Below are 23214 nucleotides of genomic sequence, written 5' to 3'. Positions count from 1 at the left end.
TGTTATGTTTCTCAGGATCCACATAAGAGTGAAACCATATGGTATCTGTCTTTCTCTGTATGGCTTATTTCACTTAGCATCACACTCTCCAGTTCCATCCATGTTGCTACAAAAGGCCATATTTCATTTTTTCTAATTGCCACGTAGTATTCCATTGTGTATATAAACCACAATTTCTTTATCCATTCATCAGTTGATGGACATTTAGGCTCTTTCCATAATTTGGCTATTGTTGAGAGTGCCGCTATAAACATTGGGGTACAGGTGCCCCTATGCATCAGTACTCCTGTATCCCTTGGATAAATTCCTAGCAGTGCTATTGCTGGGTCATAGGGTAGGTCTATTTTTAATTTTCTGAGGAACCTCCACACTGCTTTCCAGAGCGGCTGCACCAATTTGCATTCCCACCAACAGTGCAAGAGGGTTCCTGGCAAACCTATTTCTTGAAACACAATGGAACACTGCCTCTTCCTCAAAGCCCTAGCTCAAATTAAATATTATGTTTATGAAAGCTTATTGAATCATTAATTGCATGCCCATATGAGAAATTCCTTATGATACATAAATATTTCCTTGTTGAATATGGGAGTAAAGTATTTACACTTTTGGGGTGCCTCGGTGGCTTAGTTACTTAAGCGACCGACTTGATTTTGGCTCAAGTCATGATCTCAAGGTCACAAGAGTGAGCCCCTGTCAGGCTCTGCGCTGAGTGTGGAGCCTGCTTGGATTCTCTCTCTTCGTCTCTCTCTGCCCCTTCCTTGCTCATACACGTGCATGTGCACTCTCTCTCTCTCAAAATAAATAAATAAACATTAAAAAATATTTACACTTTTTTTTGCTTTGGATATTTAAAAACGATGGTGGTCTCTGGCATGTAGAGGGAACGACAAGGAATCCCAGGGCTTGAGTTCTATTAGGAGTTGTGATTTAAATTTGTTTTAAGGTTTTTAGCCTGGCAGAGCCATCCTGAAGAAGAAGAGCTGAAGAAACCTATTTTGAATTGGAAAAGAAAAACTCAGTGTATTGTGGTATGGATGTATTTAATTCTTTTACACTTCCTGCGAAGTCAGAGTAAGTGAGGATGCCAAGCAAGCAAGAATGGCTGAAGTTTAATGGAGTTTCTCACATGAAAGCTACTGGAATGAGGAAATTCTAGAAGAGAGAAATCTACAATAGTGCATTGCCTGTGCCTGTTCTTCTTAATATTTGAATGAGAATGGGAGAGACCTTATAGACACCATTTGTTCCCAGTTGCTATAGACCCAAAATAGTTTTTTACAACAAGGGTTGGGGTATGTATGGGTCTCAATTATCACTCAGTGGTGAACCTCTGGAAAGAAAGCCCATGAATCCCTCCAGTGAGGATATGGAAAAAGACTTCTGGTGTGGGTCAAAAAAGGGGACAATATATAATGGAAATGGAAATCATGATAGTAAGCCAGATTTAGAATTCAATCTTAGGGTGGAAGAAAAGAAATTTCTCCATGGAATCTGGCTGAGGCAATGAAAGTACTGAGTACAAACTCTGATATGTCCAAGATTTTTCCAAAATCGTGTTCTTGGTTTCCTCCCCACAGATCCTCTCATACCATGATGATCCAGGATTCCAGCTTCTTTGGGGAAGATTCACAGGGAATTTAACCGAATGTAGGGTGGAAGTGAGGTGACTAAAGCAGAGGTGAGTGAAGCCCAGAGGGTTGCTGGGCTCCACACTGGGGGTACACACACAGTGTGTACATTTCAGAGCCTCAGATACCTTACTTACATAATATATATTGGTGGGATTCAGTGTTGCCTTTTGCTCTTGGCCACATTAGTCTCAAATCTGAGGGTTCTAGAAATTGAAGCAAATGCAATTTTAAGGCGTTCTTCAGAGTTTGATACCTTTACTCACTTACCAAAGTCACAAACTCAAATCTTTTTGATGTAAGCTGGCCAGTGACACTTTGTGCCCTTTGAATGTCTGTGAGAGCAGATCAGTTATCTAAGTTGGACATCTACGTGGAAGGCTGCTCCTCCAATTTGTCACCAGGTTTTATGGGTGTGGAGGGCACTTCCAGATTCAGTTTGCTTGTGATTTGGGTTGGGAGGTGAGGAGGGTGATGGTTGGGGTATCAGGTTGAATCGCTAGTGTGCAGGATGAGTGAAGCAAGTTGTAGGCTGACTGGGGCCTTGTGCACAATCAGCTTAATCAAATTTTGGAAGCAGGCAATGCTTAAATTTGGCATCTTCAACCTCTCCCTAACAATCATGCGCTTCCTGAACTGGCCAGTCCTTTATTACTTTTCTGCTCCTTATCCGGTCTATCGTGTTGCTATCACTACTAAACTGAAAATAAAGACAGCGTTAGATAATGGCTTAAGCTGCACATCTTTGCAGAAATGTCAGTAAGGCACCCTTGGCAATCTTTCTCAGAAGATTTCCAGACTGAAAGAGGTGAGTATTGAAAATGAACAACCCAACGACAGTAGGTGCCCTGGAGAATCATATGTACTCAGTTCTCCTGGCCCACCTACCTACTCTGATGGCTGCCTGAACTTGTGACTGATGAGCAAGAATCATGGCTCATGTTATTATCTATCCGTCAATCAAACCTTTCCCTAATTTCCTCAGGCAACCCACTCTTCATGGGAGTATGTAGTCTGGCTATGTGCTGTTCCTGTTATGTTAATGGAGGATTCTCAGAAAACAGGAACCAACAGAGTGATGTGTTACTTTTGAAAATTATAGCTTTGAGAGCAAGTTTTTAAAATAACTCTTTGCATATGTGATGAGAGAAAATCGAGAAACAGAAAAGTTTTCTGAGAGGTTTATACTTAGCTTGAAGCTCTGAAAGAAAATTGGAAGGGAGAAATGGTCACAAAATCCTAGATCTCCTTGAAGTCATCAGGTTTTCTGCTCAGATGTGAGTATTCACAGGGCTGCTGAGTCCCTGATTTATAGAGGATGCTCCTAGCATTTCATTGCCCCCAAAGAAGCCAGAAACATGGGGCTTCTTCGTGGCTGTGTGCATGAAGAAGTGGGTGATGTCCAGAGTGACCATAGCTTTACTCAGTCCACAGTGGGAGACTCTTGAAAGCGAGAGTGAGTGCTATTCATCATTGCACTGGAAGAGCGAGAGTAAACCAAGACTGTGGTCCAGACAATTTGAGAGGTATGATCTCCCTAGCATTGCACCTTTTCCAGGTGGGCAGACTGATTTGTTAGTGCTTTCTAGGTCTACTGGCTTCAGCAGCAGGCAGATTAGATGGCCCCAAAGAGCAGTATACAGGAAATGGCCTATCCTGCTGCACACAGGGTCTTGCAGAATCACTGACTCCTCTGCTAGAGTATGTTCCGATCCTACTTGTGATGAAATAGGCTGGGACAATTTATGAGAGCATCCAAAAGTAGGGGTGGTCTGAGTAGTGAGGAGATGTGGAGCCCAGCCTCAAGTCTTTCAGAATTAATGGCTTTGCTCAGAAGTCTTCTAGTTGCTTCTGGGAAAGCAAATCATCTTACCAAGTACCTAGGATAACGGTTGGGAAATTAGCTATTGGCAAACGATTTTTACAGCGCTTGCCGCTAGCATTGTAGGTGGGCACGTTCTGCCATAACAATTTGGGACAAGTGTCCCAGGAGTTCCAAGCATGGCCTCTGGAGTCAGACTACCCAAGTGTTAATCCCAGCTGGACCACTTGCTGCCTGCGAGGGCAAGGCACTACATTGCCCTGCACTTTAGTTTTCTCAACTGTGAGATGACTATAATAATACTTCTAGCACAGGCTTGTTTCAAGGATTTTAGATTTATAACAGCCCCTGGAAATGAATGTTCACTGTAACCAATAAATTATCCCCATGGTCCTGAACCCCCCAGATCATTACAAGGAGCAGAGATGGAACAGCTGTAGCCCATTAGACAACCCTTATCTTTGACTATTTGTGTTTTTACCATCTCCTCGTGCAATTTATCTTAACCATTTTTCTGCCCCATTACCAGAGGTTTTGTAAGGCACCTGTTCCCAGCTGGGATTTGAGGGTAGGGGACATACGTCCCCAGTAGACTCATTAGGAGATTGCTGAAGCTGTGGGTAGATCCCTTGTCTTGACTAGGCTTAATTTTTGTTCTGTTGAGATCAGCAGTGGCACAGAAATTTTAAGACATCGAGGGGTCTACAAACCATTCAAAGAATCATTCTAAGCCTTTTCATTCTCTATTCAAAATAGAATTACACGGGGGGCACCTGGGTGGCTCAGTCAGTCAAGCATCCGACTTTGGCTCATGTCATGACCTTGTGGTTCGTGAGTCTGAGCCCCATGTCAGGCTCTGTGCTGACAGCTCAGAGCCTGGAGCCTGCTTCAGATTCTGTTTCTCCCTCTCTCTCTGCCCTCTACTACTTGTGCTTTGTCTGTCTGTGTCTCTCTCAAAAATAATCATTAAATTTTTTTTTTAAACAGAATCACATGACTCTCAGATATCATCACATTGGTTTTCGCCTACAGCCTGGGAGGTGAGTTCTTCAAAAAGCACTAGCAGGCTTTTTCCCCCATATTTGTGGGCATATACCCCCTGACCGACTTGTCTGTCTTAAGGATAGTTCTAAGTAAACTGCTTCCCGGCTCCTTTTATTATCCCTGAAGAGGGAAATAAGTTGAGTTCAATAAGCAGCTCCAGGTTTTGAGACTGACATTAAAAAATAAGCTGGCAGGATTTTTGAGCTAAGACTCTCAGAGGAACTTAGCAAACATATATTCCACATGCTACAACAATGGAAAATTTGTCTTTCTGAGAACAGGTATCTATAAATCTTGGTGTGATTTTCTTGAGAACAAAAGCTAACTGTCAAACTGATTCCTTAAATAAAGAAAAGTAACTTTAAATATATTGTAAAAGCTAAGAGGACTTTTAAGCCTATTAAATAGAATTTAATTATGATTTCAGTGAAACTTTGCAATACCAGAGTGTCTGTGGATATGCATGAAATGGAGGCAATTTAAAGATTTTTTTTTCCTTCTTTGTCATAATATTGATATACCAGGGATCAGCCGTAGTAGCCCCGTTTGATAAATGCTCAAAGCAAAATACATTTTAGCTCCAGCCCTAGGTACCTTCTACCAGTATGCTCTGACCTCAGAATGAGGGTCTCAGTGAGATGCATGTGAACCCAGGGGCTGCCTTGGAGGTGTGGGGTCCTGGAAAGCCTGACTAAGGAAGATGATATGACTGTATTGAATCATCTGGGAAGTCCCTCACCTAACTGCACTGTGTGTCATAACACCACTCTGGCTATCCCCTGAGTTTTTCCTAAAGAGTAGATGGAGCCACTGATGAGACCCCAAATTCCTGGAGGCTTCGTCTTAGCTCTGTCCATGACCACCGTTCTGCCCTCAGGTCCCTCTATTGGACACTCAAGTCTTCATAGCTAAGTATATCCTTTCTTCCTTGCCTTAGTCTTTGATGTTGCCTTTTTGTTAGCGCTCCTGCTCCCTTCTACAACCTCGCTAGTATTGCAGAACCTAGAAGCCTGGAAACTATTCTTACAATTCTTTGCCAGTAGAGCTATGGTTTATGTTCTATTCCACGAGAAGGTCTCACACGGTGTTTGGGAGATGGAAGAAGAAAAGCCATCCCTCCTTCAGCAGTGGTGAGCAGGCACGTGGGCTTCAGTAGACAGCAGCTGTAGGGTTTTGACAGTAGTTTTGGGGTGACCACCTGTGATTCAGCGGTGGCAGTTCCTTGCAACCTTTGGACATTCATCTAGCTGAAATTCTAATCCTTTGTTTCCCTTTGGTATTTTGGCTTTAGTTATTTATTGCTGTCAGATTTAAAAATGTGCCTTCTAGAATACTTTCTAACTATTAAAGTAGAACAACAGGAATGGTAGTAGTAATATTAAAAAGTATCACTCATTAAGCAGTTACAAGTGTCACACACTGTGCTGAGATTTTAAGTGCTCATTTAATCATTAAAAGAATCGAGGTAGTCTTTCATTTTTATTATGTCTGTTTTACAATAAAAACAGACCCACAGAGGTTAAGTCCAAGGTCGTATAGTTGGTTTAGAGCCAAACCAGATGGAAATTTAGGTCTCTCTAGCCCCAATGTTTCTGTTGATTCATTTAATAAATATTTTTTGAGCACTCATTTTGTCCCAGGGACACTTTTAGGTGCATGAGAGGAAAAAAACTAGTACCCCACAAAAATCAACGTGCCACAAAAAATGAGGAGGTGAGTGATGGAGTCCAACTTGAAAAATTTGTGGGGAATAACAGGCACATATATCCCATCAATATGCTGTTATGGTTATTTAAGAATGAAATAAAAATATTTTTCTTTGAGTCTATGCGTATTAGTTTTTCAAAAAGCAACAGATTTGCCAGGATATACAAACCTACTCAGCTGCTTGAAACTATTTAATAAATAGAACTGTTTGCCCTAGACATGCTATGAAAAAAATTACTTGATACAAAGAATGCCATGAACTGAGAGAGTTTGGGAAGCTCTGGGCTAGAGGATAGAAGTGAGATAAATTTCAACTTTAGATTTACTGATGTAGTCTTAAAATTTTATCAGTTGCTCTAAATTTCAGGTTTTATCTTTTCCTCAAAGCACATCTCGATCCTCTGTAAATATATGCGCCCTGTGCTTTACTTTAAAATTTTCCTAAAAGCAAAGAAATACAGAGAAATGCAGGCAGGGTTTCCTTGTTAATAAAATACTGCAGCTTCCAACTGCTGTTACTAGTCTTACACAGCTTTTTCCATTTTTCAAACCTTTATTAAAATGCCACTTTTGTAGGGAAATTAATTATGAAAAAAGGAATTGAGTATTCGGAGTCATATTTTGGAAGCAGACAAGGAATTGCTTCCTTAGAGAATGCTCTGAATCTGAAATCATCATTCTGTGCTGATGCCCCCCCCCTCCGCCCCCTCCCCGTTGTCCCCTGGGGCTGCCCCGTCATGGGGACCTTGTTCTCCACCCTCTTCCCACCGACCTCTAGTTGAACAGAGGCTGCAAATCCATGTGTCACCAGTGATTTTCTAAAATTGGCTCCCTAAAAATTCAGAGCCCGTTTATTTCTCTAAGGAGCTTGTATGGTATGGTATTTGACATTATTTTTTTCTAAAAGGCAAGTTAACTTGTGTTTGCCAGAATTTATTCTCTTGCTGGTCAATTATTTCTGTGTTCAGGCCCATTGTGAGTTTTCTGATCTTATTCTCAGAGAGATTCCTTAGAGTTTATGAACCAATGAAATCTTGTTATAAGCAACTTCCAGACACTCAGTTTGAACTAAATATATATGTGCTTTTTATAAAAACAAAAACAAAAATATTGTTAATGGTATCCTTTCCAAACCCTTGAATCCCCCATTAGTCATAAAGTATTCTAACAAGCACATGAGATGATAAAGGGTATAGGCATTTTTTTTAAAGTTTATTTATTTTGAGAGAGAGCGAGAGAAAGCAGGACTAGGAGAAGGGCAGAGAGAGAGGGAGAGAGAAGATCCCAAGCAGGGTCTGCACTGTCAGCATGGAACCCAATGTGGGGCTCGAATTCATGAACTGTGAGATCATGACCTGAGCCAAAATCAAGAGTCGGACGCTTAACAGACTGAGGTGCCCAGGTGCCCCGGTGCCCCAATATCATTTCTTTAATAAAGACTCTCATTTATCCGCAGACCTGTTTAGCAGCCTCTGTTTCACACTCTAATCTACTCATCCTTTTGAGACACTCAACTCTGAACAGGGAATCACAAGCATCATTCTTCTCCAGCTGACTTCCAGTACCCTAAGTATAAATAACATTTTCTTGATATCCCTGTATCTAAAGCATTTAGCACCCTAAACAAATAATGCTTGGTAAACATTTGTTGAAGGAAGAGAGGAGGGAAAGGTGGAAGGAAAGAGAGAAAGAAGGGCGGAAAGAACAAAAGAGAGAGAAAGTATGGGGAAGAATGTGTCCAAAAGTTATTTACTGAAATCTATAATGACTACAGCAATTAGAAACAAGTAGGAACCTGCTTTTACTTATTTTTAATTTTCTTATCTTTAATTGAAGTATAGTTGACAGACAATATTATATGAGTTTTAGGCATACAACATAGTGATTTGATATTTATATAGAAATGTCACCATGTTAAGTGGGGTCACCATCTGTCACCACCAGTTACTATAATATCATTTATTCTATTTCCTGTACTGTACTGTTCATCTTCCTGACTTACTTATTTTAAAGCTTATTTATTTATTTTGAGAGAGAGAGAGAGAGAAAGAGAGAGAGAGAGAGATGGGGAGGGGCAGAGAGACAGGGAGAAAGAGAATCCCAAGCTGGTTCCGCACTGTCAGTGTGGATCCCAACTTGGGGTTCAGTATCATGAACCATGAGATCATGACCTAAGCCGGAATCAAGAGTCAGATGCTTAACTGACTGAGCCACTCAGGTGTCCCCTGACTTATTTGTTTTATAACTAGCAGTTTGTACATCTTCATCCCCTTCACCTATTTCGCCCATCCCCTCACCACTCCCCCCGGCAATCACCGGTTTGTGCTCTTATTTATTTAGGACTCTGCTTTTAAAGTGTTTTCTAATAATGATAACAGTAGGCCTTGAATGGCAAAGAAATAACTGGTAATGGTGTCTGTCTTCTTGCCAAGCTCTGCAGATTAAAAAAAATACTAAGGGAAATGGCATAATCAGCAATTAAGTAAATCCACCAGCCTTTACATAAAGCCTATCACTATACAGTAAAATAAGTATAGTGTAGTATAGAAGTCTACTTCTATAGAAGTATAGAAGGAATAGAATGAGTGCAAGGGCTGGTCTCCAAGAAATAGCAGACAGATGTCTCAGATAACCACAGAAATCACTCCCTGTAGCACTGATAAGGAAGAACAAAGCACAGACTTCATGATTCAAAGATTCTTCAATGACACTGAATCATTCTTTTCCACAGTCACTGTCAACTGATCAGGATTAGCCTCACGGCTTTCTTCCTTAGAATGTAAGCCCCAGGAAATCCAGGGAGCTTGTTTCTAACCTTGCATGACTTTTACTCCCCTCACTTAAATACTCTCCACAGTTCTTTTCCACAATAGTTGCTTTAATCAGAGGAACTATACTGTCTGCTCCTGTTTCTCTTATGTGTGAGTATTTTGCATTTAACAACTTGACCATCCACAGGGTCTCCTGAATGAATATCTACCTGAGTGTGTATTTCCAATAGGCCAGTGGCATCCCTTTGATTTATTGACCCAAGTCTAGCGATCACCCTATCATCACTTAAGTGCAAATCATTGATTGGAGGAGTCCTGGGGAAGAGCGGGATTGGTCCTTGTAAAATCATTGCTGCCTCTCAGAAAAGCAAATAAACCTTATGCCAGACTCTGTCACATCACCTCACATGAATTGGCAGGGTCATTAAATTTGCTTTCACCACAGTGTAAATAATTCAGACCAGAGAGATTAATTGGCTGATTTTTTAAAGAAAGAGAAACCATGGATTTACAGTCATTGCTTGTTAATTTAAGGTGTCATAGCAACCCAGGATACCCAAAACACTGGACTTTTCCTTTTGCTTTGCCCAAACTATAGCAATTAGTAAAAAAGAGGGATAGAAATTCTGCAGGCGCAGCCAGCAGTGAGTTAGAAGACCACTAGAGAGAGTCTTGAAGAGGGTTTCATGAGTGTATTCCATATTAGGGGTGGGGACCTTAAAATCCGAGGCCTCTAAGGAGGCCACTGAACAATAGACAGTGCCTACTGAGGCCAGTTTCCAAGAGATTTAGCAGACTTTAAACTCCTGAGGACAAGATTTGGTTTTCATTTACCTTTGTTTTTCCCTACCCTCTCCCCACCCAGAATAGCTTCCCCCTAAATGTTTGCTGGTCACATGCCTCACTGTCAGGGCCTTACGAGGATAGTTTATACCTGATAACCCTTACTCTTGACCACTCACTAACTTACACCATAGTCCCTTGTGAAATTGCCTTCAATTAAAATTGTCCTGAAAACCGACAATCTCTTTACAACTAAATTTATTAGCTACTATTTTATTTAATAACTAAATTTAGTGGTTTGAATTGAGTCTTCATCCTTTTCGGCCCCATATTAGTGTTTAGCATTTGACCATCATGATTTTTTAAATCTTTCTCCTCCATTGACTTCCAATGCATTGCCTTATCTGAGGTCCTCTCTCCTACCTTCTCTTGGTTCCTCTTTCCTCCTGTGCCCTTGCAACTGTAACTTCTACAAACTTCTCTCTTTTATCTTCTCTTTACACTCTCTCAGAGATAGGGGCCTTAAATCTTCATCCATGTGTCTATTTCTTAGGAATTATTCATAGAAGGCAAGTTACTGGGTCAAAGAGTATGTCTATTTTAAAATCTTTCAATTCATGTCACAAATTGCTTTCTAGGAAGGTTATAACAGTTTACATTCCCACTTGCAGTACATTAGAATGCCTACCTTGCTGTATGCACATCACTGTAGAATGATAGCTTTAAAATATTTGGTAATTTCTTAGGTGAAATTAATAATACAATTCTTTTTTATAGTGTAGCTAAGCATCTTAAAATGCTACATGTTTGGGGCGCCTGGGTGGCTCAGTTGGTTAAGTGTCCAACTCTTGATTTCGGCTCAGGTCATGATCTCACAAACCGTGAGATTGAGCCCCACATCAGGCTGTGTGGTGAAAGTGTGGAGCCTGCTTGGAATACTCTCTCTCTCTCTCTCTCTCTCTCTCTCTCTCTTTCTGCCTGACCCCTGCTGGTGGCCTCTCTGTCTCTCTCAGAATAAATAAATAAAATAAAAAATAAAAAAAAAAAGCTACATGCTCTAGGCCCTTTTTATGCTGGGGATCTCTGAGTAGATGTGAAAAGAAAGAAAGTGTCAGGGGACCAAGAGGTCAGGGGGCCAAAAAAGGACAATTATGAGATTTGGTTTAGTTCACCAAATAGTTTTATGCCACTGGGAGCAATGACCCCCTTTTATGATCCATACAGACCTATGGATCCTGAAATTAGGTGCAGAGAGTGGGGGTGCCAGTGTTTCTCCCACCTTCTGTAGTGGCTTCTGGCATATTCTGGTCCAGAGAGAGTTTAGGAAGGCATTACTCATTATGTCCTCACTAATAACACGGTGGGGAGAAATTCTGCCCAGGTTTTGGCAGGTCTTCCCTGTATTTAATACACAGGGCTACTGTCATTACTGGTGATTGTATATAACTTCATAAAAGCTGGGACTAGGCATACCAAACCTACAAAGAATCCTTAAAGCCTTTCAATTGACTTCAGAAATATCACTAGCACATATATTTTTATGAAAGATACGATCTTCTTGCAGAAGAATTTGCAAAGATAAATAAGACCCATACTCTGCTTTCAAGTAGCCCATGTAACCAAGCAAAGAGATAAAACAGATGTTAAAGTGAACGTTAAAGCACATGCATGCCAGTAAACCGAGTGCCATTAGGTTAAGTACAAATGAAAAGCATGAATGAAAAATGGAGGAACTGTCAGGAAGAAACTTTTATAATCTGATGGAAATGGGCAAAGTTTCACAAATAACATGGCATTTGCTATAAACGTAAAAGGCCAGACAAGATTTTCACAAGTAGAATGAAGGTTTGATTTCGGGGGAGGAAGCAGCATTTCAAATGGAAGAAATTGTGCACGGGCAGAGGTTATGGATGGAGGACAGCAGTTTCTCCAAGACTGGCAGGTTCATGTTCAAATTGTGGGTAAGTGTCAAGATGATGAGACTGTATTCAGTAGCCATTGGGAGCCATTGAGAGGCTCTGAATATGGAAAAGATTTGGTACTGAGTTTTATGGAGAAGTGGTATTGTGACAGCAGCGTGAAGTCTAGATTAGAATAAAGAATGGGACTATGATGCCCAATTAGAAGGCTATTATTCCATTAGTCCAAGAAGCAAGTAAAGTACACTTGAATCAGGGAGGCAGGAATGAGAAGAAAAATGAGGAAGGAGATACAGAAAGGCCTGGTGGAAACAAAAGCTAATGACTTAGCACCTAATTAAATTTGAGACAAGGGGACAGATTTCAAATCCAGGTGCCCAGGAGACTATTAAAATTATGGCATTATTAATAGATAATGAATGCAGAAGAAGGAAATAATGTAGGGAGAGAAATGAGTTTGAATTTGAACATACTGCTTTTAATCTATTAGTTTTTATTCATTTACTTGCTAAGTAGGCAATTGGAAATGAAGGTTTGGGAATTAGGAGAGAAAAAAATAATTAGGAATATTTAGGGCCAATTAGCATGATTAATCTTGAGAGGAGCGCACGACCCAAGGTGGGTGGATCAGATTCCTTTCTTAGGAACAAAAGAAAGTGGGGAATGGCCTGTCTGCTCTGCTGACAGCCAGGCGCTCTGCAGCGTGAGCTAGCTAGTCAAGAGGGAGGAATGGGGATGAATGAGGGAGAGTCTTGGTGGCACTCGAGGCCCTAAGAAATGACTGCATTCCTTTCCGTGGTTACTTGAGCCTTATGATAAATGTATCCCTTTGCCTAAACTAGTTTGAAGAGAATCGCTATAATTTGCAACCAAAGGAATCCTGACTATTAACATTATTAAAAAGGCAGACCTAGTCTTCAGATATTTCATTTCAATTTTAAATGTGCTATAGGATTTATTCTCTCATTCATTTGACATTTATTAAGTGTCTGCTCTGCTCTGGGCATTGTGATAGTCTCTGAAGATAAATTGGATATTGAATTGGAGAGAGGACTGAATGCAGCAGGAAGGTTTTGTAGCAAGTCTGGTCCTGTAGTAAAGACAAACCCCAATTTATGAATGGGCAGAAGTCCAAATACCCTCTCGTAAATTGGCTGTTTGACAGTTGGAAGAGATAACTCCACAGAAACCTCATTGTGAATGGTGGTGATGTGCCTGAGAGAGCTTGGGAGAAAGCCCACTGCATATTTAATGCAACACAATTAGACATACAGAACCATAGTGTGGCCACGTGTAGCATGTTTTCCTAAAAGGCTCATCTCAGGACAGCTTCTCAGGGCGGCACCTCAGAACGTCAGGTGCAGGTCAGGCTTGGGTGGATTCTCCTGGGTTGGAAGATGTCCTTGTTCCCACCTCGTGGAATGACTGTGGCAGCTGTAGCGTGTGGAATGGGATTTTCAAAATTCTTAATGTGTGAGGAAGGACAGGCATCTTAGTGGCGGCAAAGACCTTCCTGGGCATCGCAGCTCTGGTGGAGATCTCTCAGCCTCGCGGTCGTGTTCCCAAGTTACAGTTCTGTACAGGATATTTGCAAGTTGGGCATGTCAGAGGGAGGTGTATGCATCAAACAGGCGAATTTAAATTTCTACTGTCTGTGCAATGGGGACAAACTCATGATAATGTAATTGCAAGGTTTTATATTCTGAAATGTAATGACAAAGAGATAAAGATTACACATGCTCACTCAGATATTTATTTTAGGCATGCATTTATCTATACATTTAACAAGTCTTTATCAAGTACCTCCCATACCTTTCATGTGCTCAGCAGAATGGTATGCACTGGGATATGGAAATAAGTAAATGCGGGAACTCGTAGTCTAATAATAGGACAAAATAATTAGTCAAAAAAACAATGAATGTAGCATTATTGGAGCACAGAAGCCCTTAACAGAGTTGCGATTCCTCCAAGATGCCCTTTTTTTCTCCATAGCGCCTATTACCCCCAGGCATAAAGTATATACTTATGTCTTGTTTATTTATCTTTCGTCACTTGAATATAAGTCCTGTGGGGGCACAGGGAAAAAATGAATTCAGGCCTTCCCAGACACTTACAGGAAAAAGTAGGAAGAATGAGTGCTGTTTACTAGTCTGTCAAGGAGAAGAACATGGGAAAGGCAGGGATGAAAAAAGAATATCTCAAGAAGTTTGACTCACAGAATCCTTGTGGACTGTGATAAAATAATAATAATAAAAGCAAATAATAACAGCAAATATTACTATAGGGCCATTGATGTGCAAGGCACCGCTGTGAGCATTTTGGATGCATCGATGCACGCAACCTTCAGAAGCCTGTGGATTGGTGCTATTTTGGTTCCCGGTTACAGGGGAGGACACTGAGGCACAGAGAGACTCTAAACAACTTGAGAAAGACCACCTGACTGGTAGGGACAGGAGCTAGGATGTGAACTCAGGTCTGGTGGGAGAAGGCGGAATAAGTCAGAGAGTGGCCAGATGAAAAAGGCTTTGAATATCATGCTAAGAAACCTTGCTTTTGCTCGGAGACAGTGGAGGACCTCTGAGCAGATTTCTGCAGGGGATCTACCTGATCAGATCTGGGTGTGAGAAAGAGCACCCTGGGTTAGAGTACAGGATAGACTTGAGGGAGAAGAGGGCTGCAAGTGTGAAAGTAGAGAAGAGACAATGGCAGCAGTTCACGGAAGTAATGAGGACTGAATTAGAATGCTGGCAAAGGGGGAAGAAAGCAAAGAGAAGAGTCAAAATGATGGAGGAGATATACGCCCCGAGGAGGATGATCCATTTTGCCAATTCACCTTCCTGGTAGCAAAGTTTAACGCTGTCCATTTCTCTGCCACCTTGCCCACATATAATTTTAAATTATTCTATAATTTTAAATTATTTCAAGTTTAATAGACAAATAATTAATGTTGCTCCTATTTTCATTTCTTTGCTTGTTGAAGATGCCATTTTTTCCACGTGTGAAGACCATTTGTATCTCTATATGTAAATTGTTCTTTGCCTACTTTTTCTAGCATAGTGTATTTTCTTCTTAATCCCTAAATTTTTTGGTATTCTTTTATTCGAATCTCCACACTACTCAGGTAGAGGTATTCTGCCCCCTTCTCTGGTCTCTGAGACCTGTGAGGACAATGAATCTGATCAGCACTGAATCTGATTAGAACTCCTCCTAATCCCTGACCCTTCTTAACCCGGGTATGAGGTTGGGTGTGCCCATAAGATAACTTCTGCAGTTACCACATTTGATTAAATACTTGTGAAATCTGATTCTGGTTTGAACAGCACCTGAGTAGTTTGATTTGGAGACGAGTTAAATCCTATTTAGCTACCATATTTCTAACATAAAATTAAGTAAATAAAGAGACTCTTTGAAACATTTTGCTTGAAACGTTCTTACTTTGATTTATAAGGAATTTTAACATCAGTGTGGATTATTAAAAACAACAACAACAACAACAACAACAAATAACTTTTTTAAAAAGCAGATGGAAGGCAAAACCTGGGAACTTTTTGGCTCAAATACTTTCAGCCCTAGAACAGTCAACATTCTTCACTGTGAGAGTCCTCCAAGGATTAGCCTATTTCTGTTCCCCCCATTCCACACATAAATATTAACAACCCTTAAATACGACCCATTTACTACTATCATTAATGAAAAAATTTAAATGCCAAGATAGTGTGAGACAAACTTGGATCTAAATAATTGTTACATTGTGCTATTTGTTCTCTACAGCTTGGTTCTCTAGCCGTTCTTGACAGAGGGGAAAGCGAGCGTGCTTGCCTTGTATGATAATTACAAAATGCCAGAAGGAGACTCTTGCATTTTTCAAGAGGTTTTAATGACTCCCAGGAAACTGGGGTGTAGTAGTATGGATCTTGTTGAGAGGATATAAACTTAGAGTTACAGAAAAATGATTGTCTGGTTAGAATGTGGAGAAGGGATAGATACTAAAAATTCCATCTGAGTTGTTTGGACAGTCAATGGGAAATTGAACTTTATAGAATGTATTTTTTCATGTTTTCAGCCTGACAGAATGGTAACTAAAAGGGTGGAGGAGAAATGGTAGTGCAGAATTATATTATTGAATATAATCGAAACATATTGAAATAATATTTATAAAGACCACTGACTTCATCTTTCTTCCTCTGAGGAAAAAAAAAAAGCCCTAAAGGTATATGACATCAACTGGAATAAACTTAGCACTGAAGATAATAAGAATATAACAGAAAAATATAATCTGCAATTATTTAAATTATTCCAAGAATGTTAAAAAATTTGTCACCTGTGTCATTGATGCATAACAATGATGTGTGTAATATGAAACCTATGTATTTCTTAAAACATAAATTCTCTGATATAAAAGTAATAAAAATACTATGTAAACTTTGGGAAAGATATAAATATACAAAGACTGAGGGGTGCCTGGGTGGCTCAGTCAGTTAAATGGCTGACTTTTGATTGTGGCTCAGGTCATGATCTCATAGTTCCTAGGATCAAGCCCTGAGGAACCTGCTTGGGATTCTCTCTCTCCCTCTCTCTCTCTCCCCCTCCCCACTCTCTGTCAAATAAATATACATTTAAAAAAGACCAAAATAAGCTTAAATTCAGAAAATTGTTATGCATTTCCCAATGGTTTTCTTTTTAACTACTGTTGACTATAAAAACAATAAGAATATGGAGCTAGAATGTAGTATGCTGGGCTAAATAAGTCAGTCAGAGAAAGACAAATACCATATGATTTCATCCTTGTGTGGAATTTAAGAAACAAAACAGATGATCATATAGGAGGGATGGGGGAAGAAAGGAAAACAAACTATAAGAGACTCTTAACTATAGAGAACAAACTGAGGGTTGATAGAGGGGAGGTGGATGAAAGATGGGCTAGATGGGTGATGGGTATTAAGAAGGGCACTTGTGGGGCACCTGGGTGGCTCAGTTGGTTAAACATCTGACTCTTAATTTCAACTCAGGTCATAATCTCACGGTTCGTGGGTTCAAGACCCACATAGGGCTCTGCGCTGGCAGCATGGAGCCTGATCAGAATTCTCTCTCTCCCTCTCTCTCTGCACCTCCCCCACTCACACTCTCTCTCAAAATAAATAAACATTGAAAAAAAGGAGGGCACTTGTTGTGATGAGCACTGGGTGTTGTATGTAAGTGATGAATCACTGAATCTACTCCTGAAACCAATATGCACTGTCTATTAACTAATTAAAATAAAATAAAATAAAATAAAATAAAATAAAATAAATAAAACTATTCACCAATGCCAAGTAATATAAAGCAGGAAAAAAAAAAAAGAATTCCTCATAAAGCATGTGTAAGATATCAACATGTAATATAGTCTAAATATCATCATTACTTTCATCCACTTCATGAAATGCTACATTTTTTTCAAGGTTTGGAAATTTCCCTTTGCATTCTTTCTGAATAACATTCAAACTAACAAAGTTGACTCAGTAATTAGGGATGCTTGTACAAAGCAGGGGAAGATGTTAAGAAAGTAGCCTGACTTTGTACATCATTAGTTCATATCAAAATTCTTCATTTTATGACAACTTTTGAATTATTTGGGATGATATTGCAGAGTTTTAAGGAACTGAATTTTCACAAAACATGATGCTCATTGAAAAAAATCAATGTTATGTGAATATAAGTGTTCATGACTTACATTTTTGTTGAATATATAGTATTATTTTTCTATTTAATGTTTTCTAAATCAAATTCTGTTTTCTCCGATATCAACAGGGTAACTATTGCAAGAAAGAAAACAAAGTTTCTCTTTTTTCTCTTTTGAATTTATGGAGTATATTTTTGCTTATCATTCTATATTTGACATTTTTGTTTCATAGCTGTAGGTAGGTTTCTTACATTCGTCAACATTTATAAGTTAATCTGACACATAGGAGTGCATTTCACTTAAAAAGGAGGGAACAACCTAGATATTTCATTTATTACTATCACTCCTATATTTCATCTTATTTCTGTTATTTCATATAATATTTTCTGATTCCGTATATTCTTGTTTTACCATGTTTTGTCACATTTGCTTTAAACTTTTGTTTCTGAAAACTATATTCTGTCAATATTCCATGAAGAAAGGAAGTTGGCATTTGATACAAAATAGTTAGAATTTCTAGAGATGCAGACTCTAACCTGGGACTCCAGGAATGAATTTCTCAACTTTGAAGAATTGACCTATCAAAAGAGCTGCTATCTTTGAAATAACCTTAGAAATACTGAGTTTAAGAATATGGTGCATAAGTTGATATCCAGCATGTAGGAAGCTGGATTCTGCAATTAACTGCTACCCCTGCTGCTGCCATGGCTACATTGCCTGGGAAGCTGGAGACATTCTAGACCATGTTGTAGTGGCAAAGCCTTATGCCTCCACAGCCCTGTTTGCCAGGAGCTAAAATAGAAAAAGAGGCCAGGGATAATCTTGGTTTCACTTCCGCTTTCCAAAGGTTCTGTACTTTTACTTGACTGGTGAGAGCTAATTTTCACCCCAAACCCTAGCTATTGAAAAAGCCTGGTCCCAAATGCATCGCTTTGGTCCCCAGACTGTGTATAGGAAGGTCCCCTAGGAGGAGAGCGGGACAGAAATGGAGGTGGCCAATCCACAGTATCTGTTCCGAGATGGTTATGTTTTATTTCTAATCCTCTTTGAATTATTTGAAACTTCTCTGAGTTTTTTAAAAGTTTTGTTTTACAAAATCACTCTTTAACTTGATAATTCTGAGAGGCAAGCGGTAATTCTCAGGTTTTGTTTATACATAAGTTGTTTTTGAACCTAACCTTTACATTTTGTACGTACATAAGAAACTATGTAATATTATATATATAAAAAGTATATAAAATTATTAATATTTCAAAACAGTTTTCTTGATATTTGCTTATAAGTTAATGGCCTATTGTCAGAGCCATCCTCCTTTGTTCCACTGATCTTTTGAATTTTATCCCTGGGTGTTTCTTTTTTTTTTTTAATGTTTATTTATTTTTGAGACAGAGAGAGACAGAGCATGAACGGGGGAGGGTCAGACAGAGAGGGAGACACAGAATCTGGAGCAGGCTCCAGGCTCTGAGCTGTCAGCACAGAGCCCGACGCGGGGCTCGAACTCACGGACCGTGAGATCATGACCTGAGCGAAGTCGGACGCTTAACCGACTGAGCCACCCAGGCGCCCCAATCCCTAGGTGTTTCAATGGAAAGTGTTGAAAAAATGTATCTGAGACATTCTGTGAGTATCCAAAATTGTAATTTATTGACTTAAGGAAGTGTAATGTGCTATAACAACACATTCTTTCATCAGCGTTATCATTTTACATCTTAATGCTATTTCTTAGTTTAAATTTTTTTTTTTCAACGTTTTTATTTTATTTTTGGGACAGAGAGAGACAGAGCATGAACGGGGGAGGGGCAGAGAGAGAGGGAGACACAGAATCGGAAACAGGCTCCAGGCTCCGAGCCATCAGCCCAGAGCCCGACGCGGGGCTCGAACTCACGGACCGCGAGATCGTGACCTGGCTGAAGTCGGACGCTTAACCGACTGCGCCACCCAGGCGCCCCGCTATTTCTTAGTTTAAAATATTTTTTAATTTCTTGTAATTTAAGTATAGTTGACATACAATATTACATTAGGTATACAACATAGTGATCAGACAGTTCTATACATTGTACAACGCTCACCATGATAAGTGTAGTTACCATCTGTCACCATACAATGTTATTAAAATATCATTGACTGTATGCCCTATGCTGTACTTTTCATCCTTTAGGAGGTTTTTATTTATTTATTTTTTTGCAGGCTTTTATTATAAGTTTTTAAAATGTGGTCAATATCCCCAAAGTAGCTTAAAGCAGAGTGATGTAGCTAGCCTTCATGGATTTTTCCCAAAATTATCATGATCTGGAATCATCCCTTACAATCTCTTTTATGTCAGTGAATATGCTTCATAAACATTCTAATTGTCTGATATTTAAATCAACCCACTAAATGTTAATTGTGTACTTAATATATTTCAGGATTATAATAATAATAGATCATGAACCTTTGAGAATGAATGCCTCATCTCATTCCCATGTGGGTGTGGTCTAGCATAAATATAAATCAATAAACACTCTGACAAAAGTATAAATGAGATATCATAAAGAGTGTCGTTAATTCTGCCTGGGGGTTAAAAATCAGGGCAGATTTCACAGAGGAGGTAACAGTTTACCAAATCTCTCGATTTTCTATTTTAAAAAATTACAAAGCAAAACAGAGGACAGCCAGTAGAACTGTTGCTTTAATTTAAATAAAAAATCAGAACAAATGTGAAACATTTTACACTTGTGATTTTTGTTTATGTTAAGACCTGTAGAAAAATAAAGGTGATGATGATAATGATTTTAATAGATGTTACTTGTTGCAGCTGGCTGGGTACCTATTCCCTGCCCATGCTAACACCTTAATTTTCCTTCTGGTATCTACCGCTTTTCTGATTAGTAGCAACTGTGTGGCTTCAGAGCTTGGCCCCAGCTTAGATGTGAGCTCTAATTAGTCTATTTCAATTAACAAAATTCCCTTTCTTAGCCAGTGATTGGTTTAAGGACCCAAATCTGTGACAAACTGAGTAGGAGTTCCTTGACCAGAGATAGGTTCAGGAAAGGGCACCCGACTAAATTTGGGCCAATGAAATGTAAGGGGAATTTTGAAAAGGGGATTCTGGGAAACTTTTCCTTACTCTGAAGGGAAAACCTTAAGCGAGTTCTTTCTTGTTGGCCATTGGCAGATACATTGGGGATACTGTAGCCGTCTGATTACGAGCCTGAAGATGAAGGTAATACACAGAGATGTTTACTACTTCCTCTTCCTCTTCAAGAATCACAGAGCAGTGGAGTTGAAGCCACTGAATTAAGTAAATCCTAAAACCCGCACGACCTATGGACTTACAGGTATGAGGGTCTATAAATGTTCCTGTTGTTTAAGCCAGTTTCATTTGACTTTTCCAATGCTTGCTATGGAAGGCCTTCCAATTAATTGAATAACTAACAGCTGAGAATAAAAAGAGCTAGCCTAAGACTTCAGATAAAATGCGATGGTATTTTTAAATAACATAAGTAAAAATAATAAAAGTGGGCAAGGGTGAAACTAGAGAACACATAATATTAGAAAGCTAACATAAATGAAAATAAAAAAGTAGAAAATGAGAAAAGTTACAAATCAATTTGGCAAATAATTGCTAAAATTGGGGAGAAATGACCAACTAAGCTATTGAAAAACTATAAAATGTTTTTGTGTACTGGTCAGGCTCTTTCAGTAAAAGAAAGGAATGACAGCATGTTACTTTACAATTGATAAAAGTTAAATACAAGGGATGTTTCTGGCCAAAGGTACACAATAGAAATATCTGTGTAGTTTTTATTTTTTTATTAAAAAAATTTTTTTAGTGTTTATTTATTTTTGAGAGAGAAGGAGACAGAGTGTGAGCAGGTGATGGGCAGAGAGAGAGGGAGACAAAGAATCTGAAGCAGCCTCCAGGCTCTGAGCTGTCAGCACACAGCTTTACGCAGGGGCTCAAACCCATGGACCATGAGATCCTGATGTGAGTCGAAGTCCCACACCTAATGGACCAAGCCACCCAGTTGCCCCTATCTGTGTAGTTTTTAGAAAACATCTCATTCCTGGTGTTGGCCTTGGCACTTCTGATAAGACTAGTGTGATTGAGGACCTGGCAAGCACAGTTTTACGGACTGTTGAGAGCAAAACAAGTTTGGATTTTGGTGGGAGTGACCCTACATATATCTCTTCCTGTTGTATCTTAAATATTTTTTTTTAATTTTTGTTGTGTGATGCTTTATTTTTTTGAGGGAGAGAGAGAGAGCGTGCATGGGATCGTGCGTGAGGGAGGGGCAGAGAGAGAGAGGGAGAGAGAGAATCCTCCATGCTGCCAGTGCAGAGCCCCGATTGCGGGGGGGGGGGGGGGGGGGGGGGGGGGGGGCGGGGGCTTGATCCTGCCATCTGTGAGATCATGACCTTAGACGGAATCAAGAGTTGGACTCTTAACTGACTGAGCCCCCCAGGCGCCCCTGTTATATTTCTCTGTAGATGTTTTTACACGTGTGCTGCCTGTATCTCTGTGCATATCTATCTTTGCATGTCAGTCTTCCTACATGCCTGTGTGTATGCCTCCGAGTCTCCCCTTCTGTTTCTCTCTGAAACTATTTCTTCTATGTCTCTGTATGTATTCATTCTTTGGGTCTCCACATTTCTGTGTAGCTTTTGCTCTCTGTTTATTTGCACGTCTGTGTGAATTTCTCTTGATGTGTATTTCTGTCTTTTGTATCTCTCTTCCTGACACTGTTAATTGAGAGCAGAAAAAAAACTCTGTTATGTAAAAACATACAACGTGTAAAAGCCACATCCAAATTCCAGGGACTTGAAGTGATGATCCTTAAGGAAGCTTGGTGTGCCAGTAGGAATCCTTTCTCTCCACCCACCACCTCTGCAATGCTGCAGGACAGTAAAATCATTAGGCAAGGGAAGAAACTACGTCTTGGAGTGGCTTACGATGGGTGTTGTCACAGTATCAGAGACACCTATTCAGCCCTTGTCTCAAACTCACAGTGCAGGGCAGAACACTCCCAACACTGAGAGCAAATTTGTTATTCGTTTTGATGATCCTAATCATAAAACAATCCTACTTGCATGTAAGTATCATTACATAGTCCTGTTATTTCATGCCTCTCGTAACCACACAACCCTGTAGGGCATGGCCATGGAGCACACCCACACTGCACGTCCATCAAGGGACACCTGCAGCTCTCTTCGACTGCAAAGCACTTTTGCAGGTACTCTGCCTTTTGGCGGGCAGCACTCTCTTCTGCCCTATTTCACCCTTGCTTCCGAAGATACTGTGTGTCTTTTCTTTCATGAATTTCTGACTTTTAAGCCTGTCACGTCTGGATCTTGTGTGGTTCTTCTTCCTCAGTTTCTCACAGGAGTGCTCTCTGCTCGGTCCTTCCTTAATCTGCTTCTCCAGATTAGATCTTTATGACTCTCCTACCACTGTTTTTTATTTTCAGTCTATGTAATAAACACTGACACCGTGTCTCCATTTCTTTATGAATAGTCCGCATATAGCATTCTCTGATAAAATACAGGTCCAACATTTCCAAAGATAGTATTAAGATATATTAGCCCACAATATGATTAACGAGTCACATGATAAGGGATGACCATGATCTCTGGAATGATCTCTGAAAGAAAAGGATTGTGTGCTACAGCCCAAGTTCCAATCTTTGCTCTGGTTTTGTGGCCTCAGAGGAGGTCACTTCTTAAGGCTGCTATTATCCATGTGGAAAATGAGGAATTAGACCTTATGATTGTTAAGATATGGTTGTACTCTAAAACTTTCCAGTCATCATAGACACAGATTTTTACTGAAATAGAAACATGTATTACCATTCAATTTATGACACTTAAGGCATTTAAAATCACAATCCCCATGCTCATGTCC

At 39.8% G+C, this 23214-nt stretch overlaps 1 long non-coding RNA gene across 1 annotated transcript; it reads left to right on the top strand.

Annotated features, from left to right (window-relative positions):
- The first annotated feature begins 942 nt into the window (after positions 1-942).
- On the top strand, positions 943-20646 carry LOC122205327. The gene is made up of 4 exons (XR_006196006.1): positions 943-1028; positions 1578-1678; positions 4438-4490; positions 20488-20646. It is a non-coding gene; the product is annotated as an uncharacterized LOC122205327 (long non-coding RNA).
- Positions 20647-23214: the final 2568 nt, after the last annotated feature.

Source organism: Panthera leo, chromosome D4 (genome assembly GCF_018350215.1).
Source record: "Panthera leo isolate Ple1 chromosome D4, P.leo_Ple1_pat1.1, whole genome shotgun sequence".
In the NCBI taxonomy this organism is placed as follows: Eukaryota; Metazoa; Chordata; class Mammalia; order Carnivora; family Felidae; genus Panthera; species Panthera leo.
Note: the sequence above shows the minus strand (reverse complement) of the source record. Positions and strands in the feature narration are given on the sequence as shown.